General features: G+C 43.5%; 1 pseudogene; it reads right to left on the reverse strand.

Moving 5' to 3' along the window:
- Positions 1 to 20,299: 20,299 nt before the first annotated feature.
- Positions 20,300 to 20,736, reverse strand: LOC142440642 (cytochrome b-c1 complex subunit 7 pseudogene; annotated as a pseudogene).
- Positions 20,737 to 21,584: the final 848 nt, after the last annotated feature.

Here is a 21,584-nt window from a genome sequence, read left to right on the forward strand (position 1 = left end):
ACAGAGTAGAACTTTGGGCTCACCACTCTCCCTGCACACTGGCAGGCAATTGCACACACGAAGCTACTCCGCAGCTGGTCTCTGAGGGATGAGTACATTTGAAATAATGCTGGGGAATGAAGCACAGGCCCGCCCGTAGGAAAATTCTCTTTAGAGAGGAGCCCGTGGCCAAGATTTCTAGCCAGGGAGCATCAAACCACCTTCTTTCCTTTCAGATCTACTAGGAGCCCACCCACGGACTTCACTTAGACAGTATGTCATTTTCCAGGACGCAGCACGTGATGGCCAAATCTCAACTCAAGGGCTGCCATTTTCTGAAACACCAGCTGTTTTGTGTCTCACTAAAGTTAAGTATAAAAGCAGCCATCAGAATGAAATCCTGCTCTCCCTGAGAAAGGTCTTTATTTCTCCAGTCCCGGAGCGGACCCATGAAGTTGGAAGACAGGATTACAAAGGGAAGGTTAGCTGGCTGTATGGAGAGAGAAGCTGGTCAGCGGTGCTCACCCAGGAGTGGGGCAATGGGTTTTATACCTGTGACCGTACCGTCTCTGGTTTTGTGATTCTTCCTAAATGATTGCCAGTCTGCTATCCACATGACCAGTTTGCAAGAGATTGGTGGTTTTCTGTCTGCTTAAACTGTGTGCAATAATCTGATCGGTTTACTATCTGCATTAGCGGTTGGTAGAGACTGATCAATTCCCCATCCACGCTTACATAGGAGGTCTGGGAAGTTGACATTGACCTACAGTGGCTGGATCTCCTTCCAGTTTGACCTTTACCAGGATTAGCTGTGGAAGGTCTAGCTTGTCTGACCTTTACCAGGAGTGAGGGAGGCTGGGGTGGAGAGAGCAGCCGCAGTGACTGACGAAAACCCTAGAACATGCATGCTTGCATGGGCCTCCCTGATAGACCAAGGCAGGAGGGAAGTCCTCTAGGTATGGACCCAGCATTAAGAACCTCCTGGAAGAGTTATAATGACCGACAAGGGCTGTAACATGGAGCTGATGATTCTGGAGACCAAGGGAAATGGTGGTCAGCGCAGCAGAGTGAAGTGGCGGAGAAACAGCAGCACAGGGATGAGCAACAGGAGTCTGGGAGATGATGGCAGTGGGCAGCCAGCCCACACAAGGAGAGGAGCTGGGCACCAACACACAGGGGGTCCTCTACGGAACAGCGGCTTAGGCATACACCATAGATGGGTATCCCATAAAAAAACATAAAATGATTTTAAAAAATTGTACTTCAAAGGTTGTTATATTGCTGGATTAACTCTGCTACTAGCTCAGGGTTGGTTACCCTAAAGCTTCTGCTTGCAAGCTGAACCACCCACACAGAAGGCCAGCCCCAGCCCCCCAAACCACAGAGTGAGATGAAGAAAGACATAGACTGTCACGTCACTCTGTGTCTGGCTTGACCCGACGGCGTATCTGCTGACAGACAGAAGAGACAGAGAGAGTCAGCCTGCTTTCCCTCTGGCACGTGGTCTATGTTGTGCCTGCCCAGTGACACATGGTAAACACGGGTAGTTTAGGGAGAGTGAGCATGTCCTCTTTCACACCTTAGTGGGTTCCTTCCCTAAGATGCTTAGTGCGGTACTCCCAGGAGGGAAGGGTCCCGATTCACCTCAAATCTTTCCCTATTATTTCCTGCTTGCTATCTGTAAGTAATATGTTCTTGCAATTGACGTTCAATCAATAATAATAATGGCTTTCAGTTGGCAGCCCTGTGTAAGTATCTGGCCTGTGTGACTCAATCAAATCATAGGAGAGTCGTCACTCCAGCAGTCTCATGACTGCTTGGGATTGAAAGTACAAGTTGTGGGTAGAGGCACACGCATGAGCATGGCACAGGCTATAAGGTTTGCAAGGTTCACAGGCTATAAAGTTTTCAAGGTTCCCCTGCTGATAAGCAAGGTAAGTGCATGCCCAGACATAACAGCACAGGGGTATCAGTGGTCCAAAGCGAACCTCTATCAATGCCAAGGAAACAGGGCATATGGAAAAGAGAGTGCCTCATTGGAAGGGAACGGACCAGGCAGTAAGTGAAATGGATACCAGATTCAGCGCCTGAGAAGATGCCTGCTGGAAGTAAACTTGACACAGGGTCACCAGGACTCTGAGGTCCCCACCACATCAACACCTGCATTGTCCTCTCTTTTTCTCCTGTGCGATTGAAGCTCCTTATCTTCATGGACCTCCTCTTAGCACCAGTGAACTGGGAAGACACAGCCTCTAAGGATGGAACATGCTTGCTCACGAGTTTAGGTATCATTTCAAGACAGAAAGCACTCCTGGAGATCGTCCAGCAAACACCATGTGGCAAATGGATGAAATCACTTCTGACTGCCATCTGAGTACTGTTTCTTTTGACAGTCTCACACCGGAAAAATATGTTCCAAATTCATTTTTTTGCTTACTAACTTTCAAATATTTGTGTTAGTGTTCAAACTCAAATGCAAATTTTGATGGACATCTTACTTGTTTCCAGAATGTTATTTATTTTAAATTATTCAACTGCATTCATTATGGTGGTGTCACTTTTTGAAAACATAAAAATTTTTATCCAGGCAAAATGAAAAGAACACAACAATGTAGAGACAAAGAAGGAATACCACAGAAGAGACCATGGAAAAATTTGTGAGTCCCTAAAGACAAGTCTAAAATGAACTTCCTCTATAAAATTGAATGGAGAAGAAGAGACTTATTGTATTTAGCGCTCAAGTTTAATGTATGCAAATTGTTTTACTAGTAGTTTCAGTGTTTTCTTGGGGGGTATGATTTTCTTTATATGAAATTTGGGATAGGTCATCCATAGAGACAGTCACTAAACTAAATCATTCCTTATAGTTATGACAGTGAAGGCTGGGGGTAATGGAGACCTAATAATAATAGGTACAAGAATGAAGAAAATGTTCTAAAATTGATAGTAGTGATGATTGCCACTTTTTAAAATATGCTTAAACCATTGAGTTGTGTGGTACATGAATTATATGCCAATAAAACTGTTTTATGAAAAATAAAGGACTATAAGGAAATTAAAATTTCCTGAAAGAAATAAAACAAAATAGTAAAGGAGGAATAAAAATGTCTCCCAAAATAACAAAAATGCAAATATTGTTCTACTAGTATTGCTGGTGCTGAAATTACTGATAGCAATACAAGTAGAATAGAATTTGATCCAAATTCTGTATCCATTTCTTGCAGTAGTAGTAGTAATAGGAATACTAGTATAGAAAGCAAAACAATTTTAAAATCTGAAATCATTTCATGTGTGCATGCCAACAGATATACAGATCCTTCTCTGCAAAATTATTTTTCTATTAATGTAAATTATTGGATTGGAAAATTACCAATGATTGTCAAAATCACAGTGAAACATTTTAAAATGCATGTCAAAATTTTCAGGATGGTCAACAGACAAAGTTCTGCCACCACACATTTTTTCCATGGTGTAAAGCTAATTGTGAAACTTCTAAGTGTGAGTGGCTACTGTTTTCTCCAAGAATAGCTCTGTTTATTATTTTGTTTGCAAACTATTCAGTCTTAAGTCATTTAATTCTCGATTTGCTACAGATGAGTGTAGCTATTAGTGCAATGCCAGTATGATTGATAAACATGAAAACAATTCAATTCACATAGATTAGACAATGTCATATTTATTGTGGTGCACAGTCAAATGCCTTTGAGAGTCAATAAAGCATAAGGAAACATCTTTCTGGTGTTCTCTCCTTTGAGCCAAGATCTATCTGACACTAACAATGATATCCCTTGTTCCAAGTCCTCTTCTGAGTCTGGCCTGGACTTCGAGCAGTTCCCTGTTAACATATTGCTGCAACCATTGTTGGATGATCTTTGGCAAAATTTTACTTGCGTGCAATATCAATCATTGGTGTTGTATCATTTGAGCATTCCACTGGATCACCTTTCTTTGGAATGGGCACAAATATGGATCTTTTTCAATCAGTTGGCCAAGGATCTGCCTTCCAAATTTCTTGGTATAGATGAGTGAGTGCTTCCAGTGCTTCGCCAGCTTGCTGAAACATTCCAATTGATAGTTCATCAATTCCTGGATCCTTCTTTTAGGCTAATGCTTTCAGTACAGCTTGAACTTCTTCCTTCATCATCATTGAGTGTGGCTCCCTCCTGAAAGGGTGGAATGTCAGACAGTTCTTTTTGGTTCAGTGACTCTGTATATTCTTTCCATCTTCCCATGATCTTGCTGCATCATTCAATATTTGCCCCGTAGAATCTTTCAAAATTGCAACACGAGGCTTGAGGTTTTTCTTGATTTCTTTCAGTTTCAGATATTCTGAGCGTGTTCTTCTCTTCTGGTTTTCTAATTCCAGGTCCTTGCATGCTTAATTATAATATTTGACTTTGTCTTCTCAAGCTGAACTGCACTTTGAATATTTCTATTCCGCTCTTTAACTTTGTCCTCTCTTCCATTTGCTTTAGCTGCTCTACAATTGAGAGCACGTTTCAGAGTCTCTTTCGACACCCACTCTGATTCTTTCTTTTTCTCCTGTATTTTTAATGACAGCTCTCTTCATAAATAATGATATTGATGTCCTACACAACTCCTCAGGTGTTCTGTTATTAATGTTCAATGTGTCAAATCTGTTATTGGGATGGTCTTGAAATTCTGGTGAGATAGACTTAAGGATGTATTTTGGCTCTCGTGTACTTATTTTATCCTGAACTTACATATAAGCAATTGATAGTCTGTTTTATCCTGACCTTACACATGAGCAATTGATGGTCTATTACATAGTAGTCCCTGGTCTGGTTTTAACCACTGATATTGGAGAATCATAGTGTCTTCCCACAAATGTAGTCAATTAGATTTCTGTGTATTCCATCTGGGGAAGTCCATGTGTATGTCAGTCATTTTTTTGTGTCTCTGAAACAAAGATATTTGCCAGATTTGTAAGGTAGAATTGGGATCATGGTAGTGGGGGCAGGAAGAGACTGTATAGTGGTACAGATAGGTACTGGAAACACAGGGAATACAGGCCAGATGATCCCTTCAGGACCAGTGGTGAGAGTGGCAATACTTGGAAGGTGAAGGGAAGGTGGGGTAAAAATGGGGAACTGATTACAAGGATCTACATATAACCTCCTCTCTGGGGGATGGACAACAGAAAAGTGGGTGAAGGGAGACGTCGAACAGTGTAAGGTATGACAAAATAATATTCATTTATAAATTAGCAAGGGTTCACAAAGGAGGGGGAGCAGGAAAGGAGGGGGGGAAATGAGGAGCTGATATCAAAGGCTCAAGTAGAAAGCAAATGTTTTGAGAATGATGCTGGCAATAAATGTATAAATGTGCTTCACACAATATATGTATGTATGTATTGTGATAAGAATTGTATGGGCCCTCAATAAAATGATTTTTTAAAAGGTATTTGCTATGAACAAATCGGTTTTGCAAAATTCTATCATGAGATCTTCAGCTTCATTTATATCACCCAGACTATATTTTTCAACTAGTGTTCCTTCCTCTCTGTTACCAAATTTTCCATTCCTGTCTCTATTGCATGTCTGACAAATTTCTGACTAAAGTCGTTGGTAGAATTCTTCAATTTCTTCATTACTAGCTTTTGTGGTTGATGTATGAATTTGAGTAATAGTTGTTACCCCTCTTCTGAGGCTGGATTTGAAAGAGTAAGACGGAAAGAAAGGAACTGGAAGTGCCTGGGTCTCTCTCCCACAGTCTGTGCGGTGTGAGGTGTGGGCGCCGGAGAAACACTGCTGAAGGAAGTGAAATACGTCTGTAGCCTCGAGGGACAGACAGTCACTGATGTGCCTCCTCTCTGCTGTGTCACCTGACCCTTCCCTCCAGTGATGACTAGGCTCATGTGCTTGGTGTCACATTCACTTTCAGGAAGGACGCTGGCCTGAAAAGAGGAAGAAAGTACCACAATGTCCTTCACCTATGAAGCAGAAGGTGTAAGGGCAGGGGTGCGGGTGGGGGACCACTGTGCGCATGCATTTTTATTAGCTTTTAAAGGGATTTTAGAAAGGCCTTAACGAGTTGCCCATGTTTGTGTTTTAAGGAGGGGAAGGATAGTTTTACACAAAAATCCTATCAAGAAATCTCACTTGGATTATGTTCATGGCTTCCCAGTTGGTCTCTCTGCGTCCATTTTTGCCTTTCTTCCAGCCCGTTTTCAACCCAGCAACCTTAGGGATCCTTTGGCAATGTAAGTTGAATCATGTCACTCCATTGATCAGTGTATTTCCATGACACTCCATCCCACTCAGAGTAAAAGTCAGAGTCCCAGAGATGCTCTGCAAACACAACTACCCTGATAGTTTAAGTTCTGCTCCCCTTCCCTCCCCCTTTCTCCCCCTAGTAGCACAGATCCTTGACTCTGGTCTGCATGTAGCTTTGGTTGCATTGCACCCTCTTCTCACTTACCGACTATTTCGTTATCCAACATTTCACATTTATGACAAGAGTAAAAACTCTACCGTCTGACTATTTTGCTTATTAACATCATGAAGTATGAACACTGGTGTGTGAGGTGAGAGAAGTGCTGGCTGTGAAGGGTAAAGTTCTTTGTCAGTTTGGCTGGACCACGATTTTCAATAGTTTATCAGTTACACAAAGATGTAACTTGACAGTTTTGTAGTGATCAGACTCCCAGTTTGTGAGCTGATGTACTCATCCTCCATTTTTACACAATGCTGATTTTCACTTAACAACCGGGTCTTTAGAACCTAACGATGTCAATAAGAGAAAAAGAAGGGTGGATTTAAATAAGTCTTTGCCTTACTTCCTCATCTGTAAAACACCTTACTTGTTGGGTTATGTGATGAATAAATGAGTTGCTATTTTAAGAATCCTTAAAATAGTACCAGACACACAGTAAGAACGGTGCATAAGCTTGTTAAATAAAAACTTCTTCCTCGGCTCTGCGGCTTCAGTCATGCTGCCATCCTTAATTTTCCTCGAAGACCACAAGTACCCTTCTGCCTCAGTGTCTTTTCAAATGCTGCTGTCTCAGGCTGGTTCTCTTTCACCTTCTTGGATACTCACAAGGTTTGATCCCTCTTCTCCTCCAAACCTTCTCGCTTTCCAGCATTTGCGATGAATCATAGGCCCCCAAATTTAAAACAAAATGGATGTAAAAGAAACACAAAGCCCAAGGGGAAATAAAACGAGTATTGGTTGACTGTAGTCTGCAAAGTCACCATGAGTTGGAATTTCCTCAATGGCAAGGAGTCACAGGGTGGTGTAAATAGTTCACACAAGTGGCTGCTTAGAGAAAGATTGGAGTTCCTAGTTCACCCAGAAAGACCTGGTAACCTACTTCCCCCAAATCAGCAGCTGACAACTCCTTGGAGCACAGGTCTACTCGGAGGGTGGGACTGACTCAACAACATCTAGGGTTTTGAGGGCGCTGCTTTCGTTTGATTCAGAGATACGAAGAAGATGGGAGAGGACACCTCTCCACATGCTCACTGTGGTTCAAGAGAAAAGCTACCCAGACGCTGCCTCAAAAACGGTTTGAAAGATAAGATAAAATAATAATTTATCAACTATTAAGGGTCCATTGGGGATGGGGAGCGGGGAGGGAGGGGGAAGAGGAAAATGGAAAATGAGCTGATTCCAGGAACCCAAGTGGAAGGCAAATTTTAAGAATGATGAGGGCAATGAATGTATAATAAGGATGCTTTACTCAATTGATGTATGTATGGATGGTGATAAGAGTTGTATGAGACCCAATAAAATTATTTATTAAATTTTTTTAAAAAAGTGGTTTGAACCTTCTGGCCCTTTCTTCCACTGACCATGTCTTACTTGAGCCCCCAAAGCACTGTGGAGCCACACAGAGAGGCCTTGCCAAGTCACGCCGCTTCTGTCATGAAACCACGAAGCTTCAGGCCGAGAGAACCAAGTTCATCCAAGCAGATTCAGAGATACAGAAACTGTCAATGGGGTGAAAACGGACGCCTCAGGATTCAGATGTTTTCAAAGCATTGACAACCACAGGGTGGGGAGAGGGAATAAAAATACAGGGAGGAAAACTTGAATCTCAAAACGTGTGCATTTTGTTCGATGTTTGAAAAGGAGCTGGAAGGGGAGTAAAGAGGATACTTGTGATTGGCTTTCTCCTGGGAGATTTTTATTAAAAAAAAAACCAAAAACCTCTATGGAACTCAGATGTTGACTATTTTTGTTTTCTTTTTGGGAAGTTTGTCTGAAGGTTGCTGCCCCCATTCAAGGAAATCATAATTTGCTCGTGGATTTTGAGGCAGAAACGAGTTCTGTGAGCTCCCCCCTACCCCCGTCCTTCCAGAATTGATGGTGTTCATTGAACTCTCAAAAAGACTCCTCTTGGATTACAAAAAAGGTTTTCCTCAACGTGAATGCAAACATTTTCACTTGCCCACCGCATCCTCCTTCTCCTTTCTCTCTTCTTCTGGAACTAGAAACTGTCTACACCCAGGTTAGGGAGGAGGCGAGCCGGCCCGGGTTCCCACCCAGACCCAGCTTGCTGGGGAGTTGCTCACTTAGGCCAGCTCACATGTGTCACAGGATAACTGAGCTCCACAGAATCCTGATAGCAGAACATCAGAATGGCTGACAGCCTGGGAAGTTGGTCATCAGTCCTGTCTTCTGAAATATCTCTGGATAGATGTGAACCACCAAGCTTTCCGGTGGCAGCTGAGCTTCTGAAATGTCGCTACCACCCAGGGACTCTGCTCCCGTCCCAACGGAACCCCCCTGAGCATGGAAGGAAGGACCCTGTCCCAGATGCTTCTTGTCACTTTAGCAGAAGGAGGAGCAAGTGACATCTACATAGAAAGAGAGAGCCAAGGAGAGGGATGAATCGAGAAGCCAAACATACCCAGGGTTTTATTAAGAAAATGAAAACCATGCTCAGCACACGTGGATGGCATCAATACAAATCACAGAGCTGTGCTAAATCTGTACATTTTCACAATCGGAGGCCACGTTGGCAGTCATTTTTGCGGGTGCGAAATTCATCACTTCCCTCACCACCCCCCTCCCCTGTCACTTCCCAACGAACCCCAGATCTCAGATTCCACTTCTTGAGTGGTCTTTTGAAATTAGACATGTTACTTTTCAATCGCCCTTTTAATATCAGAACTTAATGGCTTGCCGTCTGTCTCTCAGCGTGAAAAGACGAATATTTTCTGGGGGACTTCTGCAAGTGTCCCGCTCCTTTCACATGTGATTATCTCTCACATATGCAAACAACCTTCCCTTCTCAACTCCTGCCCTCCGTTACTGATGACACGGGCCTGCGTGCAGTTCACACACTCCATGGCGTGTGGTACAGAGTGGTAGCTGAGACCATGCTCGGAAGATCACAGCAAGGTTTTGTTCTTTCTTCCCTGTGTGACCTTGGGCAAGCCACATAAACTCTCTGACCCTCAGTTGCGGTTAAGATCGCACTTATATTGATACTCCATGTTCTATAAGAAAACTACATGAGACTCTTCAAAAAAAGTTTCCCAGGGATCCTCCCTGAGAGAACAGAGAAGTGACTAACTTTTTGAGAAGCAACAGATACCAGAGATAGGTCATAATGATCCCTGAAAAACGTGTGTGTACACACTTTACGTGTGCAGAAAGTAGGTGACAAAAAAGAAACGAATTTGTGACTCATGTGCACTCCCAAGCCTTCCTGTAAAAAAAATCTTCTCCTTTTAAGGCTGCTACATGCTCGACAATAAAGACCTGGGAGCACCCCTTTTGGGGGGTGCTGAAATGCTGTGGGTCTCGCTGGGTATACGAGTGATTGAACCCTGCCTGCCTCCTCACTCGGTGTAGCTGGACTGGCTTCCTGCTGCACCAGGCACGGGCTTGCAGTCAAGTGACAAGATTGTAAAGAGATTGTAGGAATGAAAATAAAATGATGTCTATCAAATGCCTAGACTCATATTCCAGCAAATGGTGTGTCCGGCCATATCTGACCTTCGCTGACTTTCCTATGCCACCAGGCAGGGGCCAGACTTACCTCCAAGATCCACCCTTCTTTCCCTGCTCTGACACCACAACCGTTCAGTCCACAGCACTCTGCCTCTATGCTAGCTCGGTAATTCATTGCCATGGCCATGCAGAACTCACAGAGCTGTTTATTTGAGAATTTCATCGAAGTCAGGATCAGCAACCAGGAAGAATAGGGTCCCTGGTCCACAGCATCACCTCTCCTCAGCCAGCAAGCAAATCCCTCTCGTCCTCAGCTTCTCCGCCACGATGTGCCTTAGCCTCTGCCTCTGTGGACTTGGAAGCCCACCTGTCCCTCTGTCTCACCGTTCCATAGTCTCAGTGCTGTTCCTCTTGCTCTGTTTCGCTGTCTCTGTGCCACAGTCTCTAGTCCCTCTGGTCTTGGTCTCCTCCATTTCAGATAGAGCGCTTCTCATGGTTCTGAGCTATTTCTCTGTCAGAGTGAGTTCTTCTACACAGAGAAGGCATTTTGATAGAGGTGTGGGTTTTGTCTTTTAGCCAACCATAGCGCTAGGGAAAACAAAGACACGGTTCACACCCTCTCCTAAAGTCAGGACTTAATCCCGCCTCAATGCTGTCCACGGGCACAGCAGAGACCCCTCTCCAAAATGGCAGGATAACTATAGGCATAGAGAGAAGAAAGCAAATGAAACTCTCTGCCACAGAGTCAATTCTGACTCATGGCAACCCTATACGACAGGGCACAATTGCCCTTTGCGTTTCTGATACTGTAACTCTTTACGGGTATAGAAAGCCACCTCTTCCTCTCTCAGAGTTGCTGGGGGATTTGAACTGCCAATCTTGTGGTTAGCAGCCTGACCCCTAACACAACTACGGCATCAAGGCTCCTAACTATAGGCATCATCGCAGAATGACAATCCCCTGGCCATATTAACTTACTACGTCTCAAGCATTGTGTGAGTGTAAGGTATGGTTGTTTTCCCACCCGACGGTTGACATTATTCCTCCGCGAGCTCCTCTTGGATTGCCTCTCTTTCTGACGATCAAACTCCTCCCTGTTCCTACGTAACCCTTGGGTACCTTACCACGTTATTTATTTTTCCTTCTGTACTTTTTTTCAGGTACAGTCTTAAAGGACACGGATGATCTTTTATACTTTCCACTTGTTGGGCTGCGAACCTCCAAGTCGGCAGTTCAAAACCACCAGCGATTGGGAGAAAGACGAGGCTTTCTGCTCCCATAAAGGGTTACAGTCTTGAAAACACACAGGGGCTGCTCTACCCTGCCCTACGGGGTCACTGTGAGTCAACATAGACTTGGTGATAATAAATGAGTCCTGTTGAGTACTTGGCGTGTCATAGGTCCCCAAGCCATCTTGGAATTTTGGAAGAGAAGCTTAGAAGGAGGTGGGGGTGGGTGGGGTGGGAGGCCTATTGGGGCTCCCACTCTCACACTGAAGAATCCAGTTAATCTAAACAAGCAGGAAGACAGAATCTTTTTATCTTCTCTGGGTGAGCGAGCCTGATATGACCGCAGTTTCCTTTATTGGTACCGCGTGGGTGTTATTTGAAATATTGTCTCTGAGAACCACATAGGGATTTTTCATGCACCTTCAAATCAGTGTGACATGGAACAGGTTCACTATTCTGAGTTCTGTTTAGTTCATCTCCCCCAGTGGTCTGCCTCTGCGGGAAGCTTTGCGGGTCTCTGTCATGAGGGCTGCGCAGTACTTTGTCACTGCACGTGATCATCTAGGTGAGGACGCCAAATGGACTTGTGTGGCTGGTGTTTCTGAGCGGGTGCTGGTAACAACATGGATTTGCTAAGGTAGGTGCAGAGGGCTAAAGGTAAAGATGGAATCGCACAAAGGCTAGGCTAACCACACACACACACACACACACACACACACATTCAGATCGAAAAACAATATGGTTTGGCTTAGTTTTAAGGAAGTAGGGTTGCCTTGCGATGGATCCAAATGTGAAGAGCATGCTTTGGTTCTGAGCTCAATGATCAGAAAACTAATACCCAATTCACGTCTATTGAATAAAAGAAGGAGTAGGGGCTTTGGTATGGCTCTCAGTCCTCAGCTCTGGAAAATTTGATGAAGACTAGGCTGGTCTAAGTACCTGTCCCATGGGTTCCAACCACATCTGGAATATCTTTTGAGTTTTAGAATGAAATCCAGGCAGGCCCCAGGTTCTGAACAAGACACATTCCTAACCATGTCTTTAAGAGTTTGCAGGCCAATTGGAGAAGGTACACAGGGCTTTATTTAGCCTCACTTTGGTGCCAGAAAAGACAAAGCTCTTTCCAGGTTTAAAAAGCCACATGTGCGACAGGTGTAAGTAATTGTGGTGAAGAATTAGTTGCAAGTACGGATTGGTTCCAGGAGCTCTGGTGGCATGCTAGGTTAAGCATTGGGCTGATAACTGCATGGTTGCTGGTTCAAACCCAATTGCTGCTCCAGGGAAGAATGATGAGGCCATCAGTTTCCATAAAGGTTTACTGTCTCCGAAGCCTTAAGGAAAAGTTCTGCTCTGTCCTATCCAGTTTCTCTGAGGCAGAATCCCTTAGATGGCATGATAGAGTTTAGGGGTTGCTTCCACAATTTCACACCGATTAAGCTCAGAACTACTCTGAAACTCAGCTCTACTTGGAAATCTGTATGGCTGCTATGGATCAGAAGCCACTCAGGTGAATGAAAGTGTGCTGTACATGGGGTTCCCATCTTTGGGTACCATTTTCATCTCCCAAATAGATGCATGCTCTCCAATGGTGCATAAGACCTCCAATGAAAGATGGGAAACAAGCATATTTGGGACCTTATATGTATTTTCCTTTGGGGAGGTAAAAAGCAAGAGGTTCAGGCCTGACTCAGAAGAGGATGTGGACCAAGGGATAACATTGCTGATTGATCTCATATCATTGATAATTAATCAATTATCCTTTTAGATAGATGGCTTTGCCTTACTCTTTTTAAAGACATATTCTTGGTCATATTTGAAAATTTTGAAAAATACTTTTCTTGGTACGAGCCCTGGTGGCGAAATGGTTACATGGTGGGCTACTAACAAGGCCAAGAGTTTGAAGATTCCAGGTAACCTTTGGGAGAGAGGCAAAGCTTCTGGTGCCTGTGGACAGTTCCAGCCTCAGAATCCCATAACGGGCAGTTAGCTCAACTCTGTCCCACAGGATCCCAGCAGTCAGAATCCACTTGATGGCCATGAGTTTGTTTGTTGGTGGGTTGGTTGGTTTTGGTTTGAGGTTGAATTACTTATAATATCTGCCATTTCTTTTTCAATATTTGTTACATTAAATGCACTTCTTTATTCTTGCTAAGGAGCCCTGTTGATGCTGTTGGGTATGTATTGGTCAGTAGGCCAAATCCACGAGAAAGATGAGCTCATCTGCTCTCATAAAGATTTGCACTTTCAGAAACCCGAAGGAGCAGTTCCTACTTTGTCCTGTAAGGTCGATGAATCAGAATTTACTTGATGGCAGTGGGTTTATTGTTGCTAACCACCTAATTTATCTTTTCTGATATTTTAAACATCATCAATATGGTTATCAGGAATTTTAATGTCCCCAAATCCTGTGGTATATGTTTCCTTCAAGGAGGTATTTTCCTGTCAATAGACTTAAAGTAAGTTCACCAAAACAGTGGGAAGAGACATGAAATATATCTTTTACATAGCCTTCTGATTTTTTATCTTATTTCCTTTTTTGTTTTTAAGATTAGATTCACATAAATATTTCACCCTACAGGAGTAGCAGTAAGAACAGAAATTTCCACATAAGAGTTTGTGTGATGTCAATTTTGGATTGCTTTTTGAAAATACTAGCCAAGGATGATTAGATATTGCTAATCTGACATGTTTTTGAAAGCTCTCTTAAATCCCTACCACAAGGATAGGAAGATGCTGTGAATATCTAAAAGGACTCGGGGGGTTGGTGCTAAACTTTGGCCCCAGGTCTTTGGTTCTTCTTCAATACACTGAGTGAGTGACCAATACCTGTGGCTTCCCAGGGGTTTAGTAATCGAGGTCTATGTGGGAAAAGAGAGAGAGAAATGCGTGGTGCGTGAAGGAACAGTAAATATCAATGAGGTTGGGTAGTCACGTGAGATGAAGTAAATTTATGCAGAAGGAATAAATTGGACTCCCACACAGAGATCATCTTGAACTGCCCTAGCTCACAAAGGAAACACTTTCAGCTCAGATCTGTCTCCATATAAGCCTGAAATCAAGGAAATACACTGTGAGTAGGACCATGGGCAAACCCACACTAAGTAGTAATAATAATAAAGAATCACCTCTACATTAACCAAGCCCAATACTTGACCACCAAATGTAATGTGAAAACAAAGTGAAATAACTCAGAAAACGGCAGCATTAAAGAAGCTTCCCTTTTGATTTTAGATAAAAAGAATGTTACATTGAAAAAGGGAGGGGAAAAAATCTTTTCACTGAACTTAAGGAGAAAGCAGATGATTTGGACATTTCAATGACAAGTTAATTTTCTCCTTAATTTTTAATTGATTTGAAAAATCAAGGCTCTTTAGAATGAAAAGCAGCAATGGCTTCATTTGTAAAATAGAGAGGTGATAACGCCTCCCTTACCCGGTTATCCACCTAAAGAAGGTTGCTAATACATGTTGGTTTCCTCTCTTCACAGAGGATGTTTTCAATTGTAAACATGTCTACTTTTCTGGGTCACCCAGAAAACAGATCAAATTTAGAATGGAATATGACTATGTTTCACTTTCAAATCACAACAATTCCTTCACGTGGATGAAAGTTGTGAACGACAGCAAAAGCAGAGACATCTTTAACAATGTTTACCCGCTCCCACGGAGTAATGTTCTAGTCAGTAAATTATAACTCTGATGTCTTTAATTAACAGAGATAAAGGTTTAACTTCAAAATTCAGTTAACTCTTAAGCCTCTTTTTTGCCTTGTTCATAGAATTGTAAAGTCATTTGAGTTTAAAATTTTTAAATGAAGGAACAAAAACATGAAGCACCTCATAAAAGCCATGCGGTGTAATGGTAGACACACGATAACTCCATTCACGAGATCTGGGTTTCAATTCCAATGACACAAATAAGCACATGTGGGTCCCCAGCCTGTAAGCTGGAAGTGATAGGTACTGTGAGATTAACATTCTGCTTATAAAACACTCTGCAGAGTTTTCACTGACTCACTCATTCATTCAATAACTCTTCAATGTGTTTTTACAGTGTGCCTGGCAACGTGGTCATAAGCTCCCTGCTATCAAGTCAATTGCGACTCACAGTGACCCCACAGAACAGAGGGGAACGGCGCTTGTGGGTTTCTGAGACTGTAACTGCTTACAGCAGTAGAAAGCCTCATTTTTTCTCACACCGAGCAGCTGGTGGTTTCAAACAGCTGATACTGTGGTTAACAGGCTAACATGCAATCCACTGCACAGTCAGAGAGCCTTGGCAACGTGGTGGGCCCTGGGCACACGGCAGTGAAATAATAGACATGCTTCTTGATAGCAGAGGGCTAAACAAGAGGGCATGAAAGAAGTTCTCAAAATTAAACCGATAATAAACGAGCAATGACTTATCTAAATAAATAACCACACACAAGTTAATCTGGAATAAAACTGAGTTCCTTATCCTCTCCCTTCGCTTGTAGTAAAGAGAATATCTGCCCTTCCACTTATACGAATTAAGTGAATTAATTAATGGGAACACACAAAGGGCTGTTTCTATGTTGGTTCCAAAAATGTATCCAGCATGTTATTTCCAAGGCTTTCTAAGAAATGCAAAGCTAAACTCCTGGGTGAAGGATAAACTTGGCACTGTGAGTTATTCTAGGGAGAAAGCACTAATCGGTGCTTTTGAAGAAGGAAAGAGAAAGTGCTTGGATATTTGGGGGAGACCAAGGGGGGGGGAAGGGCTCCAGTTAGGAAGCCATCAGGGAAGACTTCATGGACCATTTGAAGTGGACTTTAGACTTGAGCGAGTGAGTCATAAGTTCCTATCATGTTGAATTTGATTCTGCCTCATGGTAGCCCATGTATGCCACAATAGAACTGTGCTTCACGGACTTTTCAATGACTAATCTCTCAGAAGCCGGTCGCTGAACTGCCTCCCAAGACACCTTTGATAGTTTCGATCCAATCATTGGTTAGCGGTTGACACATTACCTGTTTACATCATCCAGGAAAAGAATAAGAAGCAGCACAGAAATGGGAGACTCAGGCACAGTAAAAGGACACTACGTGGTGCCCTTTGGCTAGACTGAAGGAAGCACGGTAGCCTACAACAAATTTGGACAAGTAGTGGAGACCAGATGATCATGGAAGACCTTGAAGGCCAAGCTCAGGAGTATAATCAGTACGTTGACGGCACGGGGCCGCTAATAGAATTTGTGTTGGACAGTCACCTCGCATGAATTGACAGTCATCTAAAAATATATGTCGCATGGATTGTTATGACTGAGGCTGGATTATTGTGACTGTTGATACAATTTTGCCGAAGACTTGGGGAGAGAGCATTGTACTCTTCTATATTGGCCCTCTTGAATTCCAGAGTCCTACAGTGGTCAGGGCTGGAGTGGTACATTTTTGGTTGGTTGGTTGGTTGGTTGGTTGGTTGGTTGGTTGGCTGGGTGGTTGTTTGGTTTTACTGGGAGTGAGACAGCTAGAAAGCAAATGTGCTTCGCTGAATAACATGGAATTCATTCTCTTGATCCAATGTGTTTCTTTGCCCAATGAAGCACTCTGAATCAGTACATCTCTCATGGGTCTTAGCACCTAGCGGGCTATCTAAGACAACATAGTCTAGAAATAGGGAAATGAGGCACCAGGGGGTAAAAAAAATGTTCCTTGACACCAAACTATGAATGAGTATGTGTGTATGACAATTTCTTTACATCAAGCTACTATGATTCACCATCCTAAAATGTGCACACCGGGGCCTCTGCCTGCCTCGCGCCCACTCACAGCTGTGCCGTGAGCCACAGTCATGGATTCTCAGACCAGCTCCACGAAACAGTCTTGCTCTGGGAGCTCCCACGGCCTGCAAACACAGAACAAGCTGACCTTGCGGCTCTTCCCCTCCCATGAGCCTTGTGGAGCCAGAACAGCTGTGAGAGAGGAGTGGTGCCTGCCTGGCAAAAACACAAACAAGTGACAGACGACAGGCCCCATTTGGGTCTCCATGCAGATGGCAGAAGAAGGCAAGTTGCCTTGCACAGCTGGGTTCAGAACATCTTACCTGGAAGAAAAGAACAGATGTTCATTTTAAAAGGAAGAAAAAAAAATCAACAACAAACCCAAATAAGTTGGCTTCACAAATGCATGCCAGCGAATATTGGGAGAACAAGAGCAGTTTTGCCAGCTGTCCCACGTGTCTGAATGACAAGCACATAGAGAGGGCGACCTATTTCTAATCTCTGTCACAACTCCCTGATGAATTCAAAGAGTATGAGACATGTCTTGGTAGGTCCCGTGGAGCGGCTCTCCAGGCTGACGCTGGGTTTGTTTAGAGCCAGGGGCAAACACAGGCCTGAGCTTCGCAGACAAGGAGAACTCATTAGGTAGGAGCAGGATGGGTAGCCGAAGACGTTGTCCTATTATGACTTCATGGGAAAGTCATCACATGAAATGAGCACATCTGGCATGCATTTACTAACATAGACACGGAGCCATCCAGATAAGCTTTTTAAACATACAAAGCCCACAATTTAAAATTCTCTGCATCCTAATAAGCAACCAGCTCCGAGGGTTGGGCCCTCGATGATAAGCCAATTGTGTAATGAAGAGAAACTGCCAAAGGTTAAGCCCTTCTGAGCAAGTCAGAGAACTCCCACAGAGGAGCATGTTACTTCGGGGCCTACCGACACTTCCAAAACTTGCTCACTCGTCCAAAAGGCCAGGGCGTTGATGGCGAACACCTGAGGTCATGAGTTCCTTAGAAGGCAAGGAGAAAAGATGAGGCAATAGGCTCCTGTAAAGATAACAGCTTCAGAATCTCTACAGTGGTCTCCAACCTGCCCAATGCTGCGACCCTTTCATACAGTTCCTCACATGGTGGTGACACCCTCCCCCCCAGCCATAAAATTATTTCCGTTGCTGCTTCATCACTGTAATTTTGCTACTGTTATGAATCAGGTGGCCCCTGTGAAAGGGTCGTTCAATCCCCCCCTCCCCCCAAAGGGGTCGTGACCCACAGGTTGAGAACTGACGGGAGTCCGAATTGGGTCCATGGGTTTGGTCCTTACACGATGATAGAATGTTCTTTAGTGTTTGAGCATGCGGACCTATGGCTGGAAGGGTCGACACAGCGAGGGAAGGAAGAATAAAATTAACCGAGTTTATATTTTCTTTCAATTTTTGTCAAAGGAAGTTGAGTTTGGGTAATTGAATGAACATTTAACTAAGACATTTGAAGAGGGTCCTTGGATGGTATAATCAGTTCACTATCTGCTATTAACCGAAAGGCTGGTGACTTTCAACCCCACCCAAAGGCAGCTCACAAGAACAATGTGCTTAAAACTGGCTACAGACTTGAAAACCCTCTGGAGCCTGACTACTCAGCACACGTGGGGTCACCATGATTGACCGTCAACTCCGCGGCCACGGGCTCTGCTCTTGCACTTGAACACAGGAGAAATGCAGGTTCTCCGGAACAGCAGTCAGATTTCCAAGTTTTCCATAGACTCAGATCTCTTCCTCAGCACGTGTTGCAATAAACTGGGTGGCTGGTACTAATTTACATATACTAAAATATACTTGTGTTGAAGGCCATTAAGACTCAGCCTTGAAACGGCTGAGAAGTCTCATGACCTAAGTGTTTGCTGATTTCTTCTGTGACTTTACGCTTTGAACCGACTGTCAAGGAGAAGAAAGTAAGCAAGGTCTGGGGAAAACAGGTTGTTGAATTTTCTCAAGGATGTCTGACTTGGCAGAAGATAGAGTTGCTATGTGTATCAAATGTACTTGCTTAATGAGATCATTAACCCCTGGTTGTTTCTGCATGGATATAAGGAGTGTGCAGAATAAACTTGGTGCTTCAGTCCATCAGACTGCTGCCCTCGCAATACCTTCTGCCTCTCTTTTTTTCCTCAATCCTCACTCCCCCTTTCAGGACCGTTCAACAACTCGGCTGGCTCCGACATATTTGTTTTAAAGAACTTCTTAAGGAAATCACCTCTGGATTCAAACTACTCATTTCTGCTTTAATTCTCTCCTTGATCACCCACACAGAAGTCTTTCTTGATACACAGACACACCAGCTCTCCGTGAATACATGTCGAACATATGTCATGTTTTAATATCCATCTACTTTTAGGCATCATTAAATTAAAAAATAAAATGAACATAAAATTCTTTCTCCCCTGGCCCTTCTCTCTCTCCCTTTCCAAATCAAAAGTAGATAGCCAGGTTCAATTAAGTCCAACATGATTACAACAGATTCTCACTATCTCGCGGCTGATTACAAAGTTTGGGCTCAGGCAAACATTTTTTTAATTTTTATAAATAAGTTGTTAAAAATCCTTAATGAATAGAATCACTGCTCCTTGACTTCCAAACAACGCTTTTGGGGTGCTCGTTAAATGGAAACAGAAGCTCTGGGGATCTGTTTTCACTCTTCTGATGGGTGCTCAGATAGTGCGCAGCCTCAGGCCCTGTGTGGAGTATTTCACAACCCCAGCAAATTTTGTGCAGCCTGCATTGTAGCCAGCACTTTGTTTTCTCCTGAAGAGCGTGACATGAGGCTGTGCACTCCTCTGGTACCACGCGGGGCATCTCCGACATCCCTCTGGTGGTCAGAGTTCAACCTTCTTGGCAGAAGGACATCTCCAAGGACCACACTCCATTCAAGCACTATATGACAGCCATGGGGTCTCATCCATCGTTTCAGCTTGAGCCACCATGACACCATCCTCTGCTGTCCATTGCTACTTCTAGGAAAACCAGTGCCTATGTCCCAGTCCATGTCCAGTCCAGGGAAGTCTTCAATTCTCTCTCTGAAGTTCTCTACACACTCGAAGAAGCAGGCCTATCCTCACTTGATTCTTTCCTCCTTTACATCTCACCCTCAAATTCATGGAGGTTCAGTTCCAAGCATTCTCAGGCATCCTCTCGGTCATCTGAGTTTTCATCTCATAATCTCAGAAAACGCATTGGGTGCACCCCACCACAGCTTGGTCTGTCAGCTCCCTTTGTAAGTTAGCTTTACCTAGGATGACTATTTACCCTAGTTGGTCTGAAATAGTTTCTTTTTTTTTTTTCAGCAGTCAAGATTTTTATAGGATTTAGGGCTCAAAACATCCAACAAAGATTACAATACATATTTATTTAAAGTAATACATTTTCAGCCTAGGATAGGTTTAAAATTGAACATATCCGGTTGAACCAACTTCATAAAAATACTCTGCAGACAGCTACCTCCACAGATTTCAATGACATGATCACTTTTGGCCCATTCTTCTCTCTCTTTTCTTACCTGAATCACCTCTTTGAAATATGGCTCCAAGTAGAATTTATCCTCCTTATATTTTGTCCACTGCTCTTTAGATCTTTCAAGATCTATTGCCTCATACTCAGGTCCAAGGTTCTCTTAATGCGAAACATCCGGTCATTGTACAGGTTTTCAGGAAGCCTTTTTACAGCTTCTATCACATCTTTGCTCTCATATATTGTGTCATCTCACATTAGCCCGAGTTTATTGAACCCCACAGCGTTGTAGTACCATTTTCTAATGCCATCCAGCCACCAGCCTGAGGCTGCAATGGGGGACCTGCCAGCCATTTTTAACCCGGTCTGAAATAGTTTCAACTTATCCTTTGTGTTCTCATGTAAACGTGTCCTCCTTTTGCTTGCAAGCATACATTGGTTTGGAGAATAAAATAAAGGTGTACCTTAGTTGACTTACCTAGCAATGAAGTTAACACTATCAATTTTTCAACTGCCGCTTCACTTCTTCCTTTGGGTTGGTCACAAACATGTGGCCCACCCCAACACATACGTGAAAGACTTGGTTTGAGTAATTTGTTGCTGCCTAACAAATTACCTGAAAACTTAAAATAACAATTGGCATATATTATCTTACATGGCTTCTGTAGGCCTGGAATTTGAGAGCAGTTTAGTTGGGTGGGTCTGGCTTGGGGGTCTATCATGAATTGCAGTTAGGATGGTGACTGGGGCTACAGTCAGCAGAAGCCTGGAATGGAACTGGAGAATCTGCTTTTAGATGGCTCCAGCAGGTAGAGGACAGACAGTGTTCCCTTTGACACTATAGCAGCTGACTTCCCACATAACAAGTGAACCAAGACGTTGAAAGACAAACATCACATGTCTTCTATGACCTGGCCTGAAGCATTCCACCACATTTCACAATAGCTTATCGGTTGCACAAAGAACTCTGGTGGCATAGTGGTTACACATGGGACTGCTAATTTCTGGCAGCAGTTTGAAACTAGCAGCCACTCCTCAGGAGAAAGATGAGGCTTTGTACCCCTGCAAAGATTTACAGTCCTCCAACCCACAGCGGCAGTCCTCCCTTGTCCTCTAGGGTCACTGTGCGTCCAAATGAAAGTAATGGCTCTAACTTTGGTTCTGGTCAGAACTGCTTACATGGATTAGCCCTGGTCCATGTG

The sequence above is a fragment of the Tenrec ecaudatus genome, chromosome 2, assembly GCF_050624435.1.
Source record: "Tenrec ecaudatus isolate mTenEca1 chromosome 2, mTenEca1.hap1, whole genome shotgun sequence".
In the NCBI taxonomy this organism is placed as follows: Eukaryota; Metazoa; Chordata; class Mammalia; order Afrosoricida; family Tenrecidae; genus Tenrec; species Tenrec ecaudatus.